Source organism: Heterocephalus glaber, unplaced genomic scaffold (assembly GCF_053883595.1).
Source record: "Heterocephalus glaber isolate CG9 unplaced genomic scaffold, H.glaber_assembly_v1.0 deba00000331, whole genome shotgun sequence".
NCBI classification, from domain to species: Eukaryota; Metazoa; Chordata; class Mammalia; order Rodentia; family Bathyergidae; genus Heterocephalus; species Heterocephalus glaber.
In genome coordinates, this window is record NW_028258142.1 from 3,240,602 (window position 1) to 3,259,715 (window position 19,114).

Genomic DNA, 19,114 nt, shown 5'->3' on the forward strand with positions numbered 1-19,114 from the left:
AGCCACCAGCCTCTGGGTAGTGAGAGAATAGACCCCGTTCTAAGTAGGGAGCCTGTTACATGGGGTTTCTGAAGAGTGTGGGGAGACTAAAAAAGATGTGCTGCTGCTCCTCTAGACACACACACACACACACACACACACGCACACACGCACACAAAATGTAAAACATGGGAACTCAGCTGGAAGGCATTCTGAAACTACATGCCCAGGAAAACTACCACTTGCCCCAGCTCACTGTGCAGGCCTCCTCTTCATATCTTCTTTATGCAAATAGCTATTTTCAAATGACTGAAATCACATCCATTCAAACCTGAGAAACAAGTAAGACAAAATCATACATGGAACATACATATTACCAACAGCAGCAACTGCCACCACCCACACACTGGCCCTAAAGAGAAGAGAAATACATAGAATGAAAACGAAATGAACCCCAAAACAAAATAAATGTTCAAGCAAACACTTCACCATCTCTTTGGGAAACAGATGGGGAAAGGAAAGAATGGAAAGGAAAAATTATGCGAAAAGAAAAAAAAATGGAAACGAAGTCTATGTAAATAGGGAAGGGTGGAGGGGGTGAAGGACGCACAGGTAATGGGGAAAAAATAAGAACCAAGATACATCATGTACAGGTGCAAACACCCAATGATAAATGTAAACGTATTGTATACCTAAAATGTACCAATAAAAGAATTTAAGCAAAAAAAAAGAAAAGAAAGAAAGGAGTGTGAACTCTGAGGGAAATGTACTCAAAGGAGAGATAGGAAAGTCAAAAAAGAAAAATCAAGCTAAATCATTAAACTTATGAAAGCTGTATTACAAGTATCAATTGAAATAAAAATTTGAGGGCCAGGGATTTAGCTCACTGGTTCCGCCACCTGCCTTGCAACCACAAGGTCCCAAGTTCGATCCCCAGTACCAAAAAAAAAAAAAAAAAAACTTGAAAACTGTCTTTAGAGATACAGAAGACTTTTCATAAAGTCACAAAAAGAAAAAGCAATCAGAGAATTGGAGAGAAAAGTCGTGATTAAGAAAGAGCCCAATGAAATTCAACATGTGCATAATTGGTATTTTGAAATAAGAAAACAAATAAGACCAGAAGAACTATTAGAAAATATAATAAGATAAAATGTTTTTCAAAGTAAAAGAACATCTGAATTTCAAAATCAAAGGGTAGACAGCATATCAGGAAAACAATGGCACTGATTGACACCAACATGTATTCTTGTGCAGTTAGACTTGGAGGGAGGAGTATTTGGTGCATAAGAGAACTGAACTTAAAGGTTAAGAAATGGGAACTGGACTGGGACATGAGAAGCTGCCCTACAGGGACAGTCCCCAGATTTCTGAGAGAAAGGAAAGGCACATGCTAAATTGAGGTGCAAATAGAGCATGACACAGAGGACACATGCAAATTTTAAAGTCTCAAGAAGCTCGACTCCCTTGAGCAACTCCTGTGCCACCTTTTTGCTATGGAGACCACTGGGAGCTGCGTTAACACACAGGGTCCAGCAATGGAGGAGCCATGGCAGACATGGCCAGCAAGACCCCAACCAGTTTCATAAGAAGAACCACAGATAAACACCCACTGGAACTAGTATTCCAGACCAAATAGAAATCTTAAAACCTTAGTGACGTAAAAACAGTGATGTCATGATTGTTTAGTGGCAAGTAAAGAAATTCTTCATTTTTTGTAATGGACAGTGAAAAGATGCTCCACCAAAAAAATAGAGGGTGTGCAGAGAGTTCTATAGTCAAAAAATGAAAACACTGAATTTAAGTCTCTGCATCACAGTCTGTCTCAAAATGAAACTTATAGGCAAACAACATTTCCTAGATATCCCCAGGAAAGGCTGTGGAGTTCACGTGTATACAAAGCTTTCACTTATAAGTCTCATTTGATATTTTTTGTTTTTAATCCTAGAATTTTGTTTTATGAAGTATGTGACACAATTAGTATTCTGCCAAGTATGCTTTGGCAAACTCAGAAATAACCAATTTAAGCTTCTAAAAATACAAAATGATTTCTCACAAGTCAACGATTAAATATGCCTTCCTATTGGATGTCATCCCATTTGTCTGTGTTTGCTTTTGTCCTGTGAGCTTTTGGCACAATGTCCAAAAAATTGTTACCAGTACCAGTAACAAGGATATTTTTCCCTATACATTCTATTAGGAGTTTTACAGTTTAGGTTTTAGTTTGAGTGTTAATTCATTTTACATTGATTTTTGTATGTACAAGAGGGTCCCGATTTTTGCATGTAGAAATCTGCTTTTCTCAACTCATGTGCTAAAGAGTCTGTCCTTTTGAGTTGTAGCTTGTTGGTGTTTCTGTCAGTACTATCTATGCTATATGGGTTTATTTCTCTCTATTTTGCTCCATTGGCCTATGTATTCATTTTAATCCAAGTGCCATATCATTCTGATTACTAAAGCTTTATAATATAATTCAAAAACAGGAAGTTAAGGCTGCTAACTTTGTTTCTCTTACTGAAGATTGTTCTCTATTTGGGATCTTTTGCTTACATATGAATTTCAGATTTTTTTTCTATTTCTGTGAAAAGCGCCATTGGAATTCTTGGTAGGAATTGCTTTGAAACAGTGTATCACTTTGGATAGAATGGACATTTAAAAAATATTAGTTTGTCCAATCCAAGATGTGGTAATGGCCAACAGGTATAAGAAATTGTGATCAACATCATTAATCATCAGAAAATGAAAATGAAAACTGCAATGAAATATAACCTCACAACAGTTAGGTGGGCTGTTATCAAAAAGAGAAAAGTATTGGGAAGGTGTGGAGATCACTGTTGGTGGGAATCAAAACTATTCATCTGTAATCTCAGTAAAACATCTTAGACCATACATCTCAAAGGGCACCTCCAAGACCTTATATCCTTCCCCAATCCCAAGCCATAGCACATCTCTCTCCTAAGCACCCTCATTTTATTTTCCATTTTCCCCCTGAGTGTATGCTTCCCTGAGTGGATAGTCTGCCTAATAAATCTGTCTGTTCCTCTCCCTGGGACCTTCTGAATTCTTTCTCTGTGATGAGAGATGACAAACCTGTTTGGTGGAGAAGCCAACTGAGATCACGTCTCCTCTTCAGGGACCCTCTCAACCACCCAGTGACATACTATCGTGGAGCTATGGGTGAACCTGGAGGTTATTATGCTAAAGCAATAGTCCAGACACGGACGGAAAGACAGAAAAATTCTTTGTGAGCACACTTATATGTAGAATCTATATTTTTAAAAAAGTTAAATGCACAGAAAGAGCGGAGGAGCATTTACTAGAGGCAGAGAGTGAAAGGGAATGAGGGCATTTAGGTCTATGGGTATGTTTGCTGTTTTGGAGGATGGACAAGTCTAGAGATCTAATGGTCTGTATGAGGCCTATAGGTAACTAACGCCATTGTATTAGAGACTGAATTTTGCCAGTGGAGCAGATTTCAAAAAGATGACAGAGGTAGAGGATATGTTAAAGTTCTGGAGTGCAGTAACCTATACATAGTTTGTATGATAAAGATATATTGCATATTATATTATAATAGCAAGTTAAATATACACTAATTCTGAGAGTGTTGGCATTACTGGTATGGATACCATGCCCAGCTCATTCTGAGTGTTTATTAGCTGATATTCCTAGCCTGTAGTTGCTATGCCCATGGGCCTACTGTGTAGAAAAGACCCAAAGCAATTATGTGAAAATCTTCCTTCTGCAGAAACTGGGGTGATTTTGTGAGAAATCAAGAAGACTCCACTCATACCCCAAGAAATCACTTTATTTTTTCCAGAGTCACCATATTATAGGAGGGCACCTGGGTACAGTGATTCATATTCACATTTATGCCAAGAATTCTCTTTAGTAATGATCTGGCGCTTTGCTTTTATGGAAAACGATGTATACCATGTGTGGCCAGCGAACTTTCTCTGTAAAGAGGCAATGGCAAGTGGGTTTCACAGCCTGCAGTCTGATCTTCACAGTGTGTTCTCTGTCACAGCTACACAGCTTCGCCACTGTGGTCGCATAGCAAGAGAACATACCTGTGTCCCAAGAGCATCTTGTGTAGGGAGGATCGAACTGGAATTCAATCTGATTTTGGCATCACAAAACACTCTGGCTTTTCAGACACCTGGAAAGGTAAAAACTACGCTTAACTCCATAAGGGGCAGAGACTGTTCTCACACATACTTTTAATGTTGCCTTAAAAGTGTTATTTCTATCACATTCTAGTTTCTGATGGGAACTTCCCTGATATCAAGTGTGTGTTATTCAGGACAAAGCTTGACATTTTAATGTCATTTCTAACAGATCTTGAACCTTCTTTGTTTCTTTAATGGCTGGCTTTGCACCATAAAGTCTAATTTCATAAAAGCTGTTCTGCCCTCTCTGCCTGTCCAAAACTTGGGCCTTTGTTACATGTAATGGTCAAGTCCGGAATATTAACATATGCATTTTCAGCAGGAAATTTTAAAAGAAGGCATCTTTCCCAAGTGCCCTGGTCACAGCAATGTCCTCAGTCAATAGATCTTAACTTTGAATGGATGTGATCATTTCCTCCTTTACATGACTAATGGGACCCTAAACACAGTACTTTGTCTCACTACCTACCCTTTCTAAAAATAACATCTGGTAATTAAAATAAGCACTTTTTTCTCCATTAGTTTCTCCCATTCCAATGCACCTGACATTCCCATCTGCACCCAGAGTGGCTGCCTCTCTGATGCTCTCTGCCTCCTCCCTTTTCCTTATGTACCCATGCTGAGTCCTGGCCACAGCTTTGTGGCACTGTGGTGGGCACTGAATAAGTGCACTGTGCTTTCAGGGCACAACCTGTTGATCTGCCATTCAGTCAGGTCTCTAAGGAAGCTTCTAAGCCCTGGCTACAACACAGAGTTACCACACATTTGTCCAACTTCATAAGGAGTTATTTCCTTGAGATTCATTTCCTGAAGGTGATTTCAAATCAAAAACAATTAGCAGTGCTATTTCTTATTATATATTGCCACAATTCATAGAAAGTAGATCCAATACACAGCCTTGAGTTTCATCTTTTAATTCACTTTAATTGCATTGACTGGCACATTTACAGTTTTTCATCTACATTTTCTAATTGAGCTGTACTTCTCTTCAGATGATGATTTTTCTGTCTGTGATGACTTAAACTGTTTGTGATATCTCAGAGTGCTCCCAGCAATGGGACACTTCTGAAGACTTCATTGAAAAAACAGGTGCCCAAGATTTAGAAACAGACATGCTCCTTTCCTTCTGCCAGAGACTAACTCTTTCCGGGGTTGGAAATTTCCACTTAAATAGCCTGTCCCTCCCACTCCATCCAACCACTAAGAATGCACTAACTGCCTCTGTGTTGAGCTGCTTCCCCTCACCACCCTGCCTTCACACTGGTCTGTTTCTAAGCAGTGACTCACAACACTTGAGGCTTATAGCTAGCAACACTGCTGGGCATGTTCTCTGGGAAGATGTCTCCAAAGCACACACTACAGCAGAATCGTGAAGTGGACAAAACAGAGGAAGTGGCTGCTGTCTGCAGGCTTCAGTCCTACTGGGAGAGAGGCTTATCAAGCAACTCTTAATTGGATCTGAAGATTTTAACTGCCCCAGAAAATGGTTCTATGACAAAGCACAGGATGCTTACACATTCCCTAACATTTAGATTTGACCTAGGCAGGGGAACTAATCCTCACTTCTCAGCTCTGGCTGCATCTATATCTCTGCCTCAACTTTTTCATTAGTTTTCCAGACTATTTTATTTCAGCTGTCCATTTCATATATAGTAAACAGCTCAAATTTTGTAATCCACAAAAATTCAGCTGCCTCCGTCCCATCCCAGCAGCTCACATAACACTGACATGTCTGAGTGTCTTTCATAGTCACCGGAACAAAATACCCAACACCTGAAACTTACAGGAGGAGAGCTTTATTTTGGCTCATAGTTTGAGAAGTTTCCTTACCGGTTGGCAGGCTCAAACACAGAAACTGCACAGTGGACGGGCCAGGGTGGAAGAGAGCTGCTCTTGTCCTGGAAGCCAAGAAGCAAAAAGAGAAGGGAGGAGCAAGGAAGGCAGACAGGCTCTTTCAAATCACCCTGGCAGGCACCTGTCTCTTGTGATCAGGCACCACCTCCTAGTAACATGTCAGCTATATGGTCACCATAATCCATCACCTTCCAAAAGCCACACCTCTGCACACATGAGGCGTTGGGGGCACATTTCAGATCTAAACTGTTACACTTAAATTCTTTCTTTCCTCCTGCCTCCCACGGCCAGTCCTGTTGGCTTTAACTTCAAGCTAAATCCTAAATAAAGCACTACGCATAGCACATATCATCAGCATCAAATCATGTCACTGCCTGTCTTAGTTACTTTTCTCTCATTGCTGAGACAAAATACCTGACACCCAAAGTTAAGGAAGGAAAGGTTTATTTAGCTCACAGTTTGTAGAGGTTTCAGTCTACAATCAGCTGGCTCCAAGGCAGGGTGGTATCACAAAGGGGAAACAGTTAATGGCAGGCAAAAAGTAGCAAAGGCACAAGGGCCAACCACAGCCCTTTCTATCCCTTAACAGTGGACCCTCAAGTTACAGCCAGCCAAACAACTTGGGTTCTGACCAGAATTTTAGTTTTAATTTATGACCAAAGTCCTGAGTTACAACTGAAATACTGGTATATCCTGTTTGGGGTGAATTGAGAAATCCTGGGCCAGTGTCCCTCTAAGGACACTTAGATCTGCCTGGAAGAAAGTGTGGCCTAAAACTATATAGGAGAGTGACTGAAGGCTGTGTAGAGGAGCCTGAGCCTTCATTTGATCCAGTGGTTGATGACATTTTCACTATAGTAGCATCCATAGGCTTGCAGATAGACAGTGGTGATGTTGAGGAACTGGTGAAGGAACACTTGGAGGAATTGTCTACAGAGGAACTTCAGCAACTTCTGGCTGAGCAACAGAGAATGGCAGCTGAGAAGCTTTCTAAAGAGGAGGGAGAGAATCAACAATCAGTGCAGCAAAGTTCTTCTTCTGAAATAAAGGAAATCTTGAAAAAATGAACAGAGCTACAAATATTTGTCAAGAAAACCCACCCAGACAGAGAAAAACCCAATCATTGCATTCACTTGCTTAATGACAATGTCATGTCATACTACAGAACACTGTTTTTTAAAAAACAGAAACAGACAACTTCAGATCAGTTTTTAGCTCTAAAAATGTTGAGACCTTGTGAGCCAGAGGCAGGTCCTAGTGGGCTACAGACTCTCCCAAGGAGAGAAAGGACACCAGAGAGCCAGGTTCCTGATGTTCTTATGGAAGGGGAAGCTCCTTTCAAACAATAACTACCTTCCATTTCACTCTCCCTTCCTGCAAGCCAAAGATGTCTGCTTGAATGGTGAGTACAGTATGGAATTGTTGCTTCTGGTAAACTAGGCACATTTTATAACTTTTTGGTGAATACATTAGGAAAAATTATTAGTGTTTCCGGTAAGTTATGTATATTATACATCCTTTTATTATGAAAAGATTAGTTAAGGGGTGCTTTGGGAGGTTCAGAATGTATTATGGGTCTTTCCATTATTTCTTATAGAAAAAATAGTCTTGACTTGCAACCAACTTGATATACAACCAGCCCTCGTCAATGGTCCACTATATCTTATCCAGACTACTTAGGGTGGGCAGCACTCACACCCTTGACCCTAGTGCCCTTGATCCTACCTAGTGTTGCACCGTGAATCAATTCCAGTGTCACACACCCTAGATCCAGCCAGCTCTGAAAAATCCCACTTATCACCACATGAGCCATAATGTTCTGCTCCTGGGACACCAAGGACTCATGCATATCCTTTTATGCAGAAGGTATTTAGTGCATCTCCTAAAGTTGCCAAAGTGCAAACAGTTTCAGGATTGCTAAAAAGTCCCAGTCCAAAGTCTCCTCTGAGATTGAAGGCAAACTCTTAGCTGCAGGCCCCTGTACAGATGAAAAGAAAGTTAAACACTTCCAACATTAATGGTACAAGATGAACATTTCCATTCCAAAAGTTACAAACAGGAGGATAGCAAGGGATGAAAACAAATCAAGATCTAAATCCAGCAGAGCAAATGTTAAATTCCACAGTTCCACTTCTAGCATCCCTGGCAATCTGTGGCAAGTTGTGAACTCCAAAGGGGTTGGGTGCCTCTGCCCCTATGGCACTGCTGGTGGTTGTAGCTTCTATGGCTTCTCTCTTGGGGCTTCTCTGCTTCTTCTTTGCAGATTTCTTCAGATGATCCACATTCCTGGCTTCCCCAAACTTCTGGGGTCTCCACTGCAACTTTTGCTTCACACTCCCAGCTTCACACACTGCCCTCTCAGGGGCACACCGCCTGCCCTCCCAGGCCTTCTTCTGAAATCTGAGTGGAAGCCTTTCTGACTCCACAACTCTTGCATTCTGCCATGTGGATGATGCCAAGATCTGCCACCAGCCAGAGCAGAAGCCAGGCTTCCTTCTTTTTTGGTTGTAGGGATTGAGTGCCTGGATCACTGAGCACTTTGAACCCATTTCTAAGGGACAAATTCTCTAGGCCACTGCCATTCTGGAACATGATGCTCTGAGGTTCTCTACTCAAAGCAAATTCTTTCACCTTTGCAACCCTGAGGCTGCAAAGGCTGGAGTTCTGCTGTTTCTTGTGATAGCCTCAGACCATCTTTTCTGTTGTCTTCTTCTGAAATGCTTGGCTTTTCCTTGCTACTCTTTTCAGCAACCAATTCTCCTCTGTTCCATCTTTGCAGGATGCAACTTTACTGGAGCTTCCTTTCTGGCCAAACTCACATTTTGAATCATGGTACTGGGCTCTTTGCCCTCCATTCTCAACATAAATCTGGCTAAAAACCCCAACAGTAGCCATGCCATCGCCTCAACATTAGACTGCCTTGAAATTTATTCTGCAAGATTAATTGGCCAGCCACCCTTAATCTTAATCTCAGCAAAGTCTCTGGACCTGAGCAAAATGCAGGCAAACTTTCTGCCAAGGTACAACACCCAATGCAGTCCTTTTGCCCAGCAGAAACTTCCTGAGCCTGGTTTTACCAGAACTTTTCTATCAGCATTCTGTTCTTCTTTTAAACTCTGACCAGAATCTCCCATCACGTACAGCCTAAGGCACGCCTGCTCTTCTTTTTCAGCCAACATCTCCTAACCTTCCTAACTCTTCTCCTTCCCACAAGCCAGTTCCAAAAGCTCTCGAGCCACACAGCCAGGTGATGTCACAGCAATGACCCCACTTTTCTGGTACTAAATTCTGTCTTTGTTACTTTTCTCTCATTACTTAGAAAAAATTCCTGACACCCAAAGTTAAGGGAAGAAAGGTTTATTTAGCTCATGGTTTGTAGAGATTTCAGTCCGTGATTTGCTGATCCTAAGGCAGGGTGGTATCACAGAGGAGAAATAGTTCATGGTGGGCAGAAGGTAATAAAGCAGCAAGGGCCAACTACAGCTCTTTCTATCACTTATATCTTATACAGGCTACTTAGGGCAGATAGCACTCACACCCTTAATCCTAGTGCCCTTGACCCTAGCGTTGTACCATGAATCAATTGCAGCTTCACACACTCTAGATCCAACCACTTCTGAAAAAGCCCACCTATGACCACAAGAGGCTTTGGGTGAGAAATTTAAACAAAAGCCATAATACTGCCTTTTAGCATTTTCCTAAAACAAAACTTTCCCAACAAGTTTCTGTCCATCCTCCACCTAGTCTCTACAGAAGCTGTCACAATTTTTTAGAAATTCACATCTGATTACTATCTTATCCTGCCAATATCCTCCACAGACAAGCTCAGAATGTTATGGCCACAGGGAAAAGACTATAACCCTCCTAAACCAGGGTTCCACCAGCTGCCATGACTGTGAGGCTGGTCCCCCTCTCCTTGGCAAGAGGGAGCCACTGCATGGATGGCCCTGAAGAGTCCTGTCCTGTCCACCAAGCCCTGACCTCTATATCTCTGACCCTTCTGTCTGTGAAAAGCACAGCTGTCCACTTCTGATGATATCTGTGTCATTTAAACTGGGCCAATGTTTTTACAGAAAATAATGACAAATTCAGAGTGAAACACAAAATATAGTTGCCAAAGGCACCAGAGGGTGAGAAAAAGGCAGAAAAGAGAAGAGAGCCATGCCTTGGGAAGAGAGTTCCCAGTTCCCTACCTTCACATGGCTTCCCATCAGCTGTCCCTCCCCAGGGGATGTGTGTGCAGCCAGGACTCCCCAGTGAGAATGTACAGACAGCCAGGACTCTAGCACAGACTTTGAGGTAGGTAGCCAGGGGGCAGAGCTGGGGCAGCAAGGGCAGCTAAAACATGGCAGGCAGATGGTTCAGAAAGGAGGCAGCCACAGAGCCCAGAACAGGAGCAGTAAAGTCTGTGTATGCAAATGTACGTAAGAATAGATGCATATGTACACAAACAAACATGTTGAATATGCTAAATACCAAATATTAGTATATTTAAGGTTGAGAAACATACTTAACATATGAAAGATATTCATTATTAATATATTTCATTAAAAAACATGTTTAATAACTTAAAGACATTATAAATATAAATATGTAAATATATTGTTTGAAATGCTTAAAATGTTGACAATTGAGTTTTCACAACAACCCCTTTTAGATTATCCTTAATATTATACAGAAACCTAAAATATCAATGCAGAAAGTTATGTCATGGTGGTCCAAGCTTTTCAGGTTTCTTTTAGAATCATCTTACTCACAGACTACCACTCCTCTGAGGATTTTCTAGGGCTTAGTTCACAGTAGAAACTTTAGCATGTGTATATAGGGGAGTCTTAGAAACCCAAGCATGTGCATGCAGGTGAATTAGCCAGACTGGGACAGAGCTCCATCCTGGTATCACAAACACTTAGAGTCCTGGGGGAGTAGCAGGTGCCATCAGCCAAATGGGCTGTGCGGGATGTCACCAAGGTCGGTTTGTCTTGCTGATGTTTGTCATACCCCAAGTCAGGGCATTCCAGGCACATGTGACTCTCATCCTGCCCTTGGGCTGTGGCTTGCATGAGAGCTATGCTGTGTGATGCATGAGAGCCAAGATGTTCCAAATCGGGAGTCCCCTATTCTGCTTTGTGTTGGCTTTCCTGGGGGTGGCAGGTGGGACTGGCCAGAAAGGAGGGTGCTCATGGAAAATTCATTTTCCACAGTCCTGATACCCTTTGAAAGTTTAAATTGACTTTTAAAAGTTAACTACTATGTGCCTGCATATGTATACCTCTACTTTTTGTCTTTCAGCTGATACTAAAAAGAAGTGAAATTTCTTAGGTCATTAAGCGAGAGACACACATTGCAATAAGTACAGTTTTGGTAAAATTTCCCTGCAGGAGTACAGGGGAGAAAGGAAAACAGGATAAAGAGAAGAAGGGAGGAAGAGAAAGAGGAAGGTAGTTAACCATGAATGTCAAGGCTTTGTTTCTATTCTTTGTCTTTTCTAAAAACCTTAGAAAAGGTGGCCACCAGGAGTGTCTGGTCTCTGGGGAGGGGAAATGACAGCAGCTAACACACATCTGAAACCAGAAGGAAAAGACTCAATAATGACCCAAATAGCAAAACAAGAGCACACAAAATTAAAACACTCCAAGATTCTACGGGGGCAAATTGATGCTTTGCTCACACATACTTTTGTAATTGAGTTTCATCTGAGTTGTTGTCTTGTTGTCCACAAAATTGAGCTGATATGCTATAATATGCAAAACTCTGAAGAATATTGGACACAGAAAAGTAGCAGCCACACAAAGTAACACTAAAAATGTAAAAAGGAATTGGTAAATGTGCTAGAATTTCATAATTATGCAAACCATCATATACAAGGAGTAGGGCTACAGTTTTCATTTTAATTTAGTTTTCCTTCATACAGTAATCAAGTAGAGATATGCCTTATGGGCAAGAGGAAGAAAATTTTAAATGAAAAAGGATACAATAAAAAATACTTAACGGGGGCTGCTATCAAATTTTTAAAAAAGTAATAATGCGGAGTGCTGCAGGAAAGACAATTTAGAAGCCCAATTACAGCTCATTGCCTTAACAGGCACTAGGCTTTGCTTTGTGTCTTTGTAACAAGTAATGATTACATGTTACTAATGCAAAATTAAATGTTAAAGTGCATTTGTCAAAAACTGAATAATGTAATAATGTATTTAGGGCACTTCTATTCTGAGAATTTAATTTTTATCCTAGTAAATAAACCACAAAGCCCTTCAACATTAAAACTGAAACGAATCTGGGAAATAACCTCCATATTTGTACATCAGCTGAAGCCCCACCATATCCTGTGGCCAGCAGACGTCACACAGAGAGTTGGTGCAGAGAAGACTGAGCATTCCACTGCTCCAGAAGGACCTGCTGAAAATATTGGGAAGAGAGAGAATTTCCTAAATCCTCCCCAACAGGCATAAACTCCTGAGATGTGAACTGATCAAGCTCTGCCCCAGGAACTGCATATGTCAATGGAACTAGAAATTAAAAGGGCACATTCAAAACAGACATTGCAGAAATTCAGAGGTTTATAAGAAGCTATTTCAAAAACCTGTATTTCATTAAGTTGAAAAATCTAGAAGAAACAAAAAATTCCCAGGTACATGAGTCACTAAAACTAAACAAAGAAGATTTGGGTCCTTGTGCTTGCACAGCAGGCAGCGAAACCACTGAGCTAAACCCCCAGCCCTAAACAAAGAAGATTTAAAACAAGCAATGGAACTGAACCAGTAATAAAAACTCTGCCCACTAAGAAAAAATCCAGAACCTATGGATTTAGTGCAGAATTTTACCCAAACTTGAGGGAAGAATTGACCTCAATGCTCCTCAAACTCTTCCATGAAATTGAGAAGGGAAGAACACTGCTAAACTCATTCCTTGAAGGTAACATTATCCTGATACCAAAACCAGACAAAGATTTACCAAAAAAAAAAAAGAAAGAAAGAAAACTTTATGAGTACATACCAAAAATCCTCAACAAGATACTTGCAAACAGAATACAAGCCATTAAAAGGATTATACATCGTGAACAAAATGGTTTCATCTCAGGGTTGCAAAGATGATTCAATGTAAGCAAATCAATAAATGTAATACACCACATAAACAGAAGTAAGGATGAAAATTACATGATCATCTCAATAGGTGAAGAAAAAATTTTTTTGACAGAATCCAACATCCATTCATAGTAAAACCCTTGATGAAAATGGGTATAGAAGGACCTTATCTTAAATTGATAAAAGCCATTTGTTACAAACCCACTGCTAACATCACACTAAATGAAAAAAACTGAAAATATTCCCTATAAAATCACAACAAGACAAAGTCTCACTGCTCCTGTTCAACATGGTACTTGAAACTTTAGTTTTTACAATCAGTAAAAAAAATAAATAAAAGGGATTGAAATAGGAAGGACGAAGTCACACTATCCTTGTTTGCAGATGACATGATCCTTTACATAGAAGATCAAAAATACTCAACCAGACGACTCAGAACTAACAAATTCAGCAAAGTAGCAGGATACAAAATAAACATACAAAAAAATCAATAGTGCTCCCACATACCAAAAACGAATGCACTGAAAAAGAAATAAGGAAAATAATCCCATTCATAATTCAGAAAATTTAAATACCTAGGAATTAACCAAACTCAGCAAGAAAAAGTCCTCTACAATGAAAACTATATTGGTCTGAAGAAAAGAGATTAAAGAACATCAGAAAATGAAAAGACTGCCTCCTTTTTTGTTAAGCAGAATAATACATAGATTAATAAAATTTCATTCAAAATACTATCAGCTTTTTTCACAAAAATAGAAGAATATTTCTGAAATTCATATGAAACCAGAAGAGAACCCAAATACTCAAAGCAATCCTGAACAACAAGAGTGAGGCAGGAAGCATTACAATACCAGACTGCAAGTTATTCTACAAAGCTGCAGTAGTAAAACAGCACGGCACTGGTCTCCAAAACAGACCTGTTGACCAATGGGATAAAAGAGAGGGAGCAGAAAAACCACAAACACCTTCAGCCATCTGTTTTTTATAATAAAGGTTACGCTGGAGAACAGATAGACTTTTTAAACAAATGTTTGGAAAATTGGTTATCCATACCCAGAAGAATAAATCTAGATCCATATTTCTCACCATGTTCTAAAATCAAATAAAAATGGATACAAAAAATAAAAATGGATAAAACCAGAAACATTAAATCTACTGGGGAAAAAAATTGATAAAAACTCTTGAAGACATAGGCATAGACAAGGACTTCCTGAACAGAACTCAAATTACACAAGAAATAATGCCAAGAATCAACAAATGGGATTATATCAAATTTTAAAACTTCTGGGCCAGGGATTTAGCTCAGTGGTGCTGCTGCCTGCCTCTCAAGTACAAGGTCCTGAGTTTGATCTCTGGTACCAAACACACACGCACACACACACACACACACACAAACACAAAAAAAACTTCTGCACAGCAAAGAAAACCACAAACAGAATGAAGAAACATCCACAGAATGGGAAACAATGTTGCCAGCTATTCTTCATACAGAGGACTAAAGAACTTCAAAAAAATTAGACCCCCTCCAAAATAAAAGACCCTATCAAAAATGGGAAATTGGAATGAGTAGACACTTCTCAGAAAGAGTACAAATGACTGATAAATACATGAAAAAGGCTCAGCATCTTTGGCCATTACAGAAATGCAAATCCAAACAACACTGAGATTCTATCTTACTCTAGTAATAATAGCCACTCTCCAGGAGTCAAAAACAGCAAATACTAGCAAGGTTTGGGGGAAAAGAACTTTTCTACATTGATGACAGGAATGTACAGTAAACTAGTACAACTACTATGGAAATCAGTATGCAGATTCCTCAAAAAAGTAAAAATAGAAATTCCATTTGATCTAGCTATCCCTCTTCTGGATATCTCCCCAAAAAAGGCAAAGTCATCATATTACAGTGATATGTTTATAGCAGCACAACTCACACTAGCTAAATCATGGAAGCAGCCTACGTGCCCATCAACAGATGAATGAACTGAGAAAATGTGATATTTATGCACAATGGTGTATTACTCGACCTTATACAAGAATACATTTGAGTCATTTGTAGGAAAATGGGTGAACCTTGAGACCATAATACTAAGTGAAATAAGTCAGTCACAGATGGTAAAATATTGCATGGTTTCTCTAAAGTGATAGAACCAAAATATCAGTAATTTAAACATCAAAATAGAAGAGACAATATTAAGACGTACAGAGGCAGACTCTGTAGAGGTGGGACAGGGATCTGGGGATGAACGATCATGGGAGAGCAGTAGTGCCACGGAGTAAAAAAGTCAGGATGTGATATGCATACTTACGAATCCCCCAAGCTCAAGGTAATCAGTACATATCTCAAACATATACTAAAACAAATTTCATGAAAGAAAATAAATTTACAGTAGAAATTGTTTTATTAAATTAATCTCAAACTGGATTTCAAAGAAGAGTCCTAAAACAACGCTTGGCTTTTCATTCTTGTATGTGCCCTTGCCACCAGCCAGGATAGATTTCAGAATCTAAATCTGATATCCTGGGTGAGTTAGGAAGTTAGATGAGGCTCCAGGCTCCTGTCTTGACTCAGCCTTCACTCTACCTTTGATAATTCCAAGAAGGAGTTACAAAATCAGAAGAGGCTCTAAATACAAATGCTATATGGTGTTATCAATCTCACGGACAGGCTGGCTCCATCTTCCCTTGACAATGGTACCCTTGATCAAGCAAATCAAGATGCTCAGGCCACCAAAAGATAAAAGTTCTTCTAGAAAGCTGGAGAGTTTCACAAGTACATTGGGAGACTTGGATCTATTTTTCCAAGATAATAAAACTTTCTGGTTTCTTCTTTGAAGGGAATGAGTCCTCAATCTTCCAAGGGAATTAACTGCCTTTGAAGGTGTACCTCCGTAAGGAAAAGTTCTCACTATGGATCTACAAAACTCCTTCATATGCTGATTAAAGTCAGACACATTTAGAAAACAAACTATTTAGCCAGCCATGGTTACACATGCCAGTACTCCCAGTCCTCTGGGAGGCTGAGGCAGAAGGACAGCAAGTTCAAGCCCATCTTAGGCAATTTAGTGACTTAGCAAGGCCCTGTCACAAAATAAAATTTTAAAAGGCTGTGGTTGTAGCTCATTGTGAAGGGCCTGGATTCAGTCTCTAGTAATACACACACGGAGAGAAAGAGAGAGGTGAGGGGAGCATAAGATTGATTTCCTTTAGAAAATAAACTAGAAATAATGTGTTAAAAATTATTCAGCTCTAAGGGCCGGGGATTTAGCTCAGTGGCGCCACACCTGCCTCACAAGAGCAAGGTACTGAGTTTGATCCCTGGTACTAGAAAAGAAAAAAATTATTCAGCTATCAGTACCTCATATCTTGAACACACTGGCAGGCTTTCCCTAGTTAGTGACTCACTGTTAACTACATTTAATAAGAGCTGTGAAAGCTAGTCAGCAACTGAGATAAAAATACAGATTTCTGTGAGGGAGGAATTTTCCACACCTCACAAACACAGGAAACAGGGACTGCCAGGACTATCAAAAGCAAGGAAGTGCTGAGACTGGCAGAGCCTGGAGAGGTTTGACCACCAGTGCCGCTTGCTGTCTTGGAGCACATCCTGTAAGGACACACAGCATGAGTGGAAAAAAAAGCAAGATCCAAATAACACTGAGTCTAACTATTAGCAGTGTACCGATATCATTTTCAGATGCATCATCGTAAAGTGAGTGTTATTTTACACATGTGTAAATACTGAATAGTTCCCTAGTGTGAGAAACTGAAAGTGTAAATAAGGACTAAAAGGTATAATAGATAATGTGAAATAGGAAGAAAAGGGACAAAGGGGAAGGAAGTGGGAGGGGTAGGGGAAAGGAAAGAAGGGAATGGAATTAATATGAGAAAGTGAAAAAATGGAAACAAAGTCTTTGTAAATAGGGAGGGATGGAGGGGTTGAAGGGAGGGCAGAGGAAGGGGGAAAAAATAAGAATCAAGACAGATTGTGTAAAGGTGCAAATTTCCAAAGATGAATGTCATTATATTGTATACCTAAAATGTACCAATAAAATAATACCAAAAAAAAAAAAAAAACTGGCAGGCCAGACTGGTTTATGGGCCAAGTAGGACCTACCTCTTTAGATGACAAAATGAAACATCAAAGGCACAGAATAGAAAGAGAGGGGAGACCTGGCTTTCAGCACAGACCTGTGACTGGGCAGCAGGCTGGAAATCCCTGTAGTTTGAGGCACTGTCCTCTCCCATCCAACATTATTACCATTAAAATGGCGCTCATAGAATCACAGTGAGACTACTAATATCTTGCCAGCACTCAAAGCAAATCTCGCCTTTTTACTTGTTTCTACAGCCTTGCTTCCCAGGGCCGGATCTCATGATGTGGTTACAATGTAAGCTTCCTCAGAAGAGCACATATGAACCCACGTGGCACAGCAGATGTTCATGGAATATGCCAAGAAAGCCTGGGCAAAGCCAACAGTGGAAAGGAAAGACACACTTTCAGGGAACCAACTTCTCTCTCCATGCCACTTTGTACTTTTTCAGATCATGGAGGCTCACCCCAAGTTCTTACTAATAGCTCTTTTGGGGGGTAAACTAATTTAATTGCTACTTTTACAATATAAGCAACTACTTTTGGAAGAGAGGATTAAAATCATGAGGTGCTGGAGTGGTAAAAGAACGAAATAGAGGTTCTCTCTCTGGCAGGGGAGATGGTGTCACTGTAGACAATGTTTCCTACTTAATGATTTAGTTTAATGCTAGAATGTCCCCCAAAGGCCATGTGTCAAAAGTTTGTGCTCTTCTGGGATGCTTCTGGCAGATGGTGGCTTCAGAGGTGAGGTCTAATGACAGGTTTTAGGTCACTAGAGCTATGCCTGTCCTCAAAGGGAACAATAAAACCCCAGCTGTTCCTCCCTCTTATTCACATCCTCACCATAAGGTGGTGGCTTGCTTCACCACACACTTCTGCCATGATGTCCAGCTTCCCCACAGACCCCAAAGCAATGGGACCAATCAACCATGGACTGAAACTTCTAAAACTGTGAGCCAAAATAAACTTCTTTTTTTTATAAATTGATTGTTTCAAGTATCTGTTACAGTAAAAGAAATCTGATTAACACGTTTGCTTTCCTCTAAGGGGTCTCAACTCCAATTCCCAGAGGCAGTTGGCCAATTTCTCAACAGGACCAGAGCCAGAGATAAAGGAGAGGCCCTGTGGAGTGTCAGGATGTCTGTTCCCTCCAGTAGGCATGGCTGGAGTTCACGCCGGATCCCTATCGCTAGCCAAGCGTCATGAGGAAGCTCCGGCTGAGAGTGCCATGTTCCAGCACCAGATGTCATCCATATACACATCTAGATGAGAGCACTGGGAGGCCAGCTTATGTGGGCTGGAGCTGGCTGAAAGCAGAAGACAACACCAATGGCTTAGAGGACATGCTGCAAGGACAGCAGATTTGTGAACCAAGGAAAAAATAAGAAAATTCCCTATAGTAGGTGGTAATAGAAACCTAGTGAGAAGTAAGGAAGGGAGGCAGGAAGGACAGAGGGAGGGTGTTATGTTTCGGGTGTTAGGGTTTGGGTCTAGAGGTCCCCCCAAAGCCTCCTGTGGGCATAGGCTTGATCTAGAGTGTGTGAAGCTGGAAGTGATTCATGATGCTGTGCTAGGCTCAAGGGCCCTAGGGTTAAGGGTGTGAGTGTTACCCACCCTAAGTAGTCTGAATAAGATAAAAGTGGCAGAAAGACAGACACTGTTAACTCCCTGTTGCCTTTGCTGCCCTGTTCGCACCATGTTCTCCTCTGCACTGCCTGTTTGCCATACCTGCCCTGGAGTGAGCTGATTATGAACTGAAACCTCTATAAACTACAAGCCAAATAAATCCTTTCTCTTTTAACTTTTGGCATCAGGTATTTTGTCTCAGCAACAAGACAAAAGTAACTAACACAGAGGGCCTGGGCAGGCATCTTATGGGTGAGCAGGCAGAGCATAATTTATTATTATTTGCACACTACATGGAAGTAGGATGCCTTTTATGC

General features: G+C 40.6%; 1 long non-coding RNA gene across 1 annotated transcript in view; it reads right to left on the bottom strand.

The window, feature by feature from the left end:
• Positions 1 to 6,426: 6,426 nt before the first annotated feature.
• Positions 6,427 to 19,114, bottom strand: part of LOC110345278 (uncharacterized) — a 34,524-nt gene continuing 21,836 nt past the window's right edge. The window contains exon 2 of the long non-coding RNA XR_002388496.2: positions 6,427 to 6,989. This is a non-coding gene — a long non-coding RNA (uncharacterized LOC110345278). The remainder of the gene's footprint in view (positions 6,990 to 19,114) is intronic.